Source organism: Mus pahari, chromosome 6, assembly GCF_900095145.1.
Source record: "Mus pahari chromosome 6, PAHARI_EIJ_v1.1, whole genome shotgun sequence".
Taxonomy (NCBI): Eukaryota; Metazoa; Chordata; class Mammalia; order Rodentia; family Muridae; genus Mus; species Mus pahari.
The window spans coordinates 22,779,472-22,788,650 of NC_034595.1; positions in this window are offsets into that span (position 1 = coordinate 22,779,472).

The window sequence follows — 9,179 nt, forward strand, 5'->3', positions numbered from 1 at the left end:
TTCCTCCATCCACTCTTGCCTCCCAGCCTTAGCATCCCCCTGTGCTGGAGCATCAAGTCTCCACAGGACCAAGGACCTCCCCACCCATTTGTATCTGGAGATATGGATCTCTCCATGCATACTCTTTGGTTGGTAGTTTAGGCTCTGGGAGCTCTGGGAGCTCTGGATGGTCCAGTTAGTTGATATTGTTCTTCCTATGAGATTTCAATACCCTTCAGCTCCTTCAATCCCTCCCCTAGCACTTCCATTAGAGTCCCTGGGATCTATCCGATGGTTGGCTATATCTGCATCTGTATTAGTCAGGTACTGGCAGAGTCTCTCAGGGAAAAGTCATGCCAGGCTCCTGTCAGCAAGCCCTTCTTGGTATCAGCAATAGTGTCAGGGTTTGGTGTCTGCAGATGAGATGGATCCCTAGGTGGGGTGGTTTCTAGGTGACTTCTACTTCAGTCTCTGTTCCTTTTTTTTTTCTTTTTTCTTTTCTTTTTCTTTTTTTTTTTCCTTGTCTTTCCTTTGAACAGGAACAATGCTGGGTTAAAATTTTTGATATGGTCTCATTCTTAATAGCTGACTAATATTCCATTGTGTAAATGAAACACATTTTCTGTATCCATTCTTCTGTCATGGAACATCTGGGTTGTTGGGTTGTTTGCAGCTTGTAGCTATCACAAATAAGGCCACTATGAACATAATGAAACACAAGCACCTGTAGCATGGTGGGGCATCTTTTGGGTATATTCCCAAGAGTGGTGTTTCTCAGTCTTCAGGTAGATCTATTTCCAATTTACTGAGGAACCTCTAGATTGATTTCCAGAGTGATTGTACCAGTTTGCAATCCCACCAGCAATGGAGGAATGTTCCACTTTCTCCACATCCTCACCAACATGTGTTGTCCCCTGAGGTTTTGATATTACTCATTCTGATCAGTGTAAGGTAAAATCTCAGGGTCATTTTGGTTTGCATTTCTCTGATTACTAGGAACTTTGAACATTTCTTTAGGTGCTTCCCAGACATTCGAGATTTCTCTGTTTAATTCTATCCCTCATTTTTTTATTGGGTTGTTTGGTTCTTTGGTGGTTAGTTTCTTGAGTTGTTTATTAATTTTGAATATTAGCCCTCTATCAGATGTGGGGTTAGTGAAGTTTTTTCCCAATCTGCACGTTGCTGATTTGTCTTATTAACTATACCCTTTGTCTTACAGAAGCTTTCCAGTTTTATGAGGTCCCATTTCTCAATTTTGATTTTAGACCATGAGTCACTGAAGTTCTGTTTAGGAAATTTCCCCCTCTGCCAATGAGTTCAAGGCTCTTTCCTACTTTCTCTTCTATTAGATTCAGTGTATCTGGATTTATGTTGAGGTTTTTGATCTACTTGGACTTGAGCTTTGTGCAAGGGTCTATTCTCATTTTTTGAGGACATGGTGAGTTTGCAGGCAAATGGATGGAACTAGAAAATATCATCCTGAGTGGGGTAACTCAGACCCAAAAGGACATACATGAAATGTACTCACTAATATTTGGACAGTAGCAATAATAATAATAATAATAATAATAATAATAATAATAATAATAATAATAAAACCAGAATTGGCAAGATACAGTCCACAGAACTCATAAAGGTCAACAAGCTGAAGAACCTGAATGAGGACACCTCAGTCCCAGTTGGGAGGGAGGGAGAAGAAATCAATCACAAGTGGGGAGGGAGGAAGGGACTTGGTAGGGAAAGTGGACAGGGAATCATGGGGGAGAGGAGAACCTGATCTGGTATTAGGTGAGGGAAAAGGACTGAAACCCTGAGGGCCAAAATAAAGAATGGAAACAGGCAACTTCAAGAGGTAGGAGGTTGGGAAGACCCTCNACAATGCACCAGAAACTTGGAAGGTGAGAGACTTTCAGGTCTCAAAGGGAAGGACCTTAGATGAAATGTCCAACAGTAGGGAGAGAGAACTTACAGAGCCCATTTCCAGCAGGAAGAGAGGGCAATTCCTCTCTCACTTGATGCCATTCCACAGAAAAAACTTTGACCCATATTTTTTCCTGTCTGAAAGAACTACAGGGATGGATATGGAGAGGAGCCTGAGAAAAAGAAGGTTCAGCAATAGGCCAAAAGTGGGATCTAGCTCAAGAGAAGGCCCCAAGGCCTGACACTATTACTGAGGCTATGGAACACTCACAAGAAGGGATCTATCATGACCTCACTGCAGAGGATCCAACAAGCAGCTGAAAGAGTCAAATGCAGATATTTGCATCCAACCAGTGGAGTGAAGCTGCTAACCCCTATTGTTGAATTAGGGAAAAGCTGGAAGAAGCTGAGAAGGAGGGTGACCCTGTAAGAGGACCAGCAGTCTCAATTATCCTGGAATTCCATGAACTCTCAAACACTGGACCTCCAACCAGGCAGCATGTAGCAGCTGATATGATGCCCCCAACACATATACAGTTGAGTCTGGGTTCAGTCAGAGAAGATGGCCCAGGGAGTTTAGAGGTCTGATTGGATTGGGGAGAGGGGTCGGGGGGGAACATCCTTGTAGAAATAGGGGAGTGGTGAGAAGGTATGATATGAGGAATAGTCAGATGGTGGACCAAGGGGGAATAAAATCTGGAGTGTAAAAAATAAAGAAAAAAACAAACAACAAACAACAAAAAGGTTCAGATGTATAGGTGGCCCCATCCCTCAACTGTGGGCTGTGCCTGTCTACTGGAGGCAGTCTCTAGAGGTTCTCTTTCCCCTTTCTTGGGTATTTTGGCTAACGTCATCCCTGTTGGATTCTGGGAGCCTCTCCCTTCCCTGGTATCTTAAACTTTCTAGTTGCTACGCCCCAGATTTGTTGTGGAACCTTTTAGTTAAAAAAAAAAATGACTATAGTAGTTAGTTCTTGTAACCTCCTTTCTCTCTGAAGTCGAGTTATGTTTTTACTGCCCCCAGGATCTTCAGCAAGGGTCCCAACACTTCCAGGCTTGTGGAGACCCTGTGCTGGTTAGTGCTGCCTTGCCAGAAGTGCAGGCTGTAGTTTGTGATGTATCCTACCAGCTTGTTCACGTAAGGTTGTCTACCTTCCAGATGAGGGATAAACAAACACTCACACCTTTCTGGATCCTGATCTGCACCTGGGTTTTGGAACAGAACTGCTTGCCGAGTGTCCCTTATTCCCTGTGTTTTAACAAATAACTGTTAGTAATATGTCTCAAACCCTGAACTCTGACGAGCAGAGACAGGGAAAAATGACACAAACACCAAGGAAGGTTCCAAACAGATTTCTTCTTTATCTCTCTGAGCAGCTTTTTCCTCTCCCTCTCACAAACAGCTTTTTCTAACCCTCTCCTGGCTCCAACTAACTCCAACTGCTTTCTTCAACTGCTTTCTCCAACTGCCTTCTCCAACTGCCTTCTCCAACTGAACTGTTTACAGCTTTTCCCCACAGCATTCCCCTCCCTCCTCCCCAGGGCACATCCTTTTTTCAGTCCTCTGACCTAATCCCTCCCTGCTCACCTGGATCTGGTCAAAGTTCAGCCAGGGTGCATGGTGATAGTCCAGTGACTCAGCAGGCAGGCAGTACAGGATTGTCCAAGTGTGCAGGCTCAGGTTAAACAGGGATCATGGTGGTCTCACTCGCTTCCCACAGTAATATTATTATTCAACTCTACTGAATCCTTTGTTCATAGTTCATTTACTCCTCACAGAAACCCTCTGAATAGTGATGACATTACCTCAACTAAAAAGCTATAAAAACTAAGCAGTAGGAATGTGTTTACATGTGTTCCAGAAAAAAAAAATCACACACACACACACACACACACACACACACACCAGGGGGAAAAAAATCTACCTTCACATGACATTCCTGTGAATTAAGTGAAATTCTACTCAGTAACCCATGGAAACCTCTCTAAAATAGAACATGTTTTAGAACAAAAATCAAACTTTAACAATTTCAGAAAGTATAAAATAATTCCATGTGTTCTACCTTACCATTATATAACAGCATTTTCAATTGGCAGCAAACAACTCTGTAAGTACATAAACATAAAATAATTAAACAACTTATTATGGAAAATGAATAAGCCAAAAAGGAAATTAAGAAAAAATAAAATTATTGCTTGTCCACATAAGGATAGAAGCACAGCAAAAATCCTAGGACATATAAAAAGTAGTTCTAATATGGAGATGTATGTCCTACTTGCCTATATAAAAAAATCAAATGAAATAAAATCAAATCAAATTAGAGAAAGAACAAGCAAATGACTGGGTATAATTCAAGAATCTTGAAATGCAGGAACAAACCAAACAAAAATTCAGAAATAGTAAACAATCCCACCAGAAATTAATGAAATAGAAACAAAGAAAACAACACAAAGAATCAAAGTTTCTTTAAGATAAACTAGTGACAAATTCAACCAACCAAAAGAAAGGTATGACCCAAATTCACAGAATCCGGAGTAAACAAGGAAACAATGTAATAAACATCAAAAACCTCAGAACATTATAAGGAAATACTTTAAAACCCTATACTCAACTCAATTGTAAATCTAAAGGTGATGTATAAATTTTTAGATGCATTCAAACCACAAAAGTTAAATGGAGATCTTCAACCTAAATCAAACATAATAAATATTAAAATCAAAATAAGTATTGAAACAGTAACAAAAAATACTTCAACTGAAAAAAGTCATACATAGAGATTTACGGAGAAATTCTACCAGTGTCAAAATAATCTACACCTAACACTTCTTAAATTATTAAAGAATAATTGAGTGGAACACTTCCAAATTTATTTGGTAAAAGTCACTGTTGTTCTAATACCAAAATCAGTCAAAGAAACAATCAAAAAACAAAACTGCAGACTAATATCTGAATGTAGATGAATATAGATGCAAAAATATTGAATAAAATACTAACATGCAGAAAGTGGGTATATATAAGGTCATCCATCACAGTCAAGTTGGCTTTATCTTGGAAAGTCATGGATGGCTCAATACATATAAGGTAAAAAGAATAGATTATAAAATACTCCTTAAAGACAAAAACATGAGTATCTTAATATGTATAGAAAAAGTCTTTGACAAATGTTACCATGCTATCATTATAAAAGCCCTAGAAAAAGTAGGACTATAGGAAACATACCTCTATGTAATAAATGATATATGTGACAAACCCACATCCAAAACTCTACTGAAAAAAAAAAAAAGTGGGCCAATCTTATTAAATTAGGAATGAGACAGGGATGTCAACCACCCCCCTCTTCTTTTAATGTAGTATCTGAAGCACTAACTAGAGTAATAAAGCAAGAGAATGAAATTAAATGGGTATAAGTACGAATGAAATAGTCAAATCATCTGTATTTTTTGTTTCCAAAACAAGGTTTCTCTGTGTAGCCCTAGCTGCCCTGGATCTCACTCTGTAGACAAGGCTGGCCTTGAACTCAGAAATCTTCCTGCCTCTGCCTCCCAAGTGTTGGGACTTAAGGGGTGCACCACCACTGCCCAGTTGTACTTTTTAAAACATAGATATTATACATAAGAGCGCTCAAATTTTCGACCAGAGAAATATTAAAAAAAAACAATAATTTCATCGAAGTTGCAGAATAATCAACTTACAAAAATAAATATAGACTTTCTCTACACAAAAATTAACTGAGAAAGAAATCATGACCACACTCCCATTGACAATATACTGGAAAAGAATAAAATAAATTTAAATGAGAAAGTGAAAGCATTCTATAGTGATGAAAACTTCAAATCTCTGAAGAAAGAGATTGAGAAGCACATAGAAGAGCAACAATATCAACTAACTGGACCCCTCAGAGCTCATAGGCACTAAACCACCAACCATAGAGTGTACATGGAAGGAGCCATGGCTCCCTCTACATATGTAGCAGAAGACTGCCTTATCTGGCATTAATGGGAGGGGAGGTTTTTGTCCTGTGAAGGCTTGCTGCTCCATCTAGGGGGATACTAGAAGGGTGAGTCTGGAATGTGGGGGAGGGGGAGAAGGGGAAGGATCACCCTTTTAGAGACAAAGACAAAGGAAGATTGAGGGGTTGTGGAGGAGAGACCAGGAAAGGGGGACAACATTTGAAATGTAAATAAATAATAAAAAAGGAAGACATGCCTTGTTTCCTGATCCATACAACTAAGAGTATGAAAATGCCCATCATACCAAATGCACTTTACATATTCCATGTAATCTCAATATTACTACCCCAAACATTATTTGCAGTAAGTAATAGATTAATATCATCCTAAACTTAACATGGAAGCTGAAAAGATCCCAGACAGACAAAGAAGTCCTCCCCGAGAATAGAACAATACTAAGGGAACTGGTATTGCAGATTTAAAGATATAATAATGACTAGAAAATACATAATGAATTAAAGAAGCATGGTAAAGACCTATTGAATTTTGAGGGCCAAATATCTGGTCAAGACGTAGCTGTTTCTCTGTCAGTCTAAGGCTCAGTTCTTATCTTCACACACTTACAAGCCCACACAGATTGTGGCCCCATTCACTCCTTAGAGTTTTAAATCCAAACAGTTTCCCATTTAGACCACAAACATTGCTGCTTCAGACTTCCTGATCTTGCTAGGGAGTCCACTTACTTTCTGATATCTGGATTGTGCAAAGTCAGTAGAGGGGCTTGGTGGCAACCGGTATGAATTTATGTAATTGACAGTCACAATATAATATCATTCATTTTGTTACCCCAGACCACCACGTGTCATGTCACAGTAATTAGAACAAGCTATGTGCTCTGCCCACACTCAAAAGCACATAATAAGAAAGGGTGTGAATATTCAAGCAAAACTGTCTTATTGCTAACCTAACATTTTGTCTGCCATATTCCACTTAGAGTGAAGAATGACCAGGTCACAAAAAAAAAGGGGGGGGAGCAAGGAAGTCGAATGGATAAGAACACAAGGCCAACAATCAATATACTACCACAATGTAGTAGTCTCTGGAGATAGAGATGGCCTCATTACTGAAGACTTTTAAAAAGGCAGTTCTATGCATTGGTCAGTAGTGGTGCACACCTTTAATCCCAGCACTTGGGAGGTAGAGGCAGGTGGCTTTCTGAGTTCGAGGCCAGCCTTGTCTACAGAGTGAGTTCCAGAACATCCAGGGCTACACAAAGAAACCCTGTCTTAAAAAAATGAAAAAAAAAAAAAAAAAAAAAAAAAAAAAAAAAAAAAAAAGCAGTGCTGTGAATGTAATATATTTGAACAGAGAGATAAACTAACCAAAGGACCTGTCACTTAAAAATAAGAATTTCTCAAATTTGAAAACTAAAATATGAAGACACTGAAAGCGTAGGAGTAATTCTTAAAATGGACTATTGCTCAGTCTATTTTCGAATGATGGTTTGGGCACTCGGTCTTTCCTTATCTTCCAATTAAAGTGACTGCTTAAATTGCTATACCAGGAAGCCTATCTTCCAGACAAAGGGTGCCAAGTGGCTAATGAGGTGAAGAGAAGATCATGAGAGGAAACACCAGGAATTTATGCCCGACAGAATTTTTCTCTGTCTGTGATGTCCAAAAGGCCAGGGGAGATAATATATGAAAGATATAGGCCTCAGAGTTTCCTGAGAGAAGGCAAAGGCCAGGGATCACATATTAGGTCATGCCTGTAAAGGAAGGCACTTTGCTCAGACTGTGGTATGTAACTTGGTAGACCGTGGAGGCAAGAGGTTAATTGACTGGAGAGTCTGATGGCTGCCACATTGAAGAGGTAATTTAAAAAAAATAAAATAAAAGTCAGAGTACTTGGACAGATCCAGAGGACTGTGCGGAAGACAGGCCGTCATGCTATCAGTTCTAGGACTGCACAGTGGGAAGGGTAAGCCCAATTCTGGGCTCGAGCAAGTGGTCACAGTACCCACCACGAATTGTTACAGGCATGCTGATTTTTATATTTCCATTAAAGATGTCTTTTCCTTAGTTACACTGTCTTTTAAAACAGTTATGATAAAAGTTGGTCAAGTATATATTGATATTTTTTGCCCCACTAGCCATTTCTAAGTGTCTTTTTTCTGTTCTAAATAAAATGCTTAACACAGATCTTGGCACACTGGACATTTTCAATAAAGTGATGAACACTATTAGCATTTATATTATTTCACAATTTTCCTCAAGATGTTAAAACAAATGGACTTACAGAGGTACTGCATTAACATCCCATCAAGCACTAATTTTATGAGCAATTTGATAAAACCTTATCAACCCTCCAACAGAGCTACTAGTCCCTCACACTTACATACTATAAGACCCAATAAGGTGTTTTTATATGAGTAAGGGTCAAGCAGTTGTAAACACTGGTTAATAGTTAATTGCTACACTTATGACTTGTATATAGAAATTTATTGTAAGCCAAGCCAAGCCAAGTGCATTACTGTTAATTATATTTATTGACTTTCCAAGCAGTAGGTAGAGAAAATGAAAGCCATATATGTTGAGGGTTTTTGCTTTATTCCTAATGTAAGTTGCATAGTCAGAAATTACACATCATCCTCACATGGACAATCCTGTCAAAATAACAATAGTGAGAAAATCCTAGAGCTATAGAGATGCAGAGGAGTGAGAATCTACTTCACCTCCTCCATTGGTTGTTTACTTCACCTGCATGAACTAAACATGTGTGTGTGTGTTTGTGTGTGTGTGTGTGTGTGTGTGTGTGTGTGTATGTGTATGCTATTCCTTCCAAATAAAAGGATAGTGCCAGAGTTAATGTGAGTTTTTTAAAACTACTCTGTTCAAAAAACTATTAGAAGTCTGGTCATGGGAGGTATATATTTACATTTTATCTTTATGTGCATGTGTGATATATATTTGTAAGTATGTGGACACATATATGTGTGGAAAAGTCCAGACAAACATGTGTCACCACATGAGAAGAGTTCAGATCACTAATTCAGATATCAGTGTGTTCATCTTTCACTCTTCTGAGGTAGTTTCTTATTTGTTTGTTTGATTACTGAATGTACCAGTGTCTTAGTCAGGGTTTCTATTCCTGCACAACCATCATGACCAAGAAGCAAGTTGGGGAGGAAAGGGTTTATTCAGCTTACATTTCCACATTGCTGTTCATCACTGAAAGAAGTCAGGACTGGAACTCAAGCAGGTCAGGGAGCAGGAGCTGATGCAGAGACCATGGAGGGATGTTCTTTATTGGATTGCTTCCCCTGGCTTA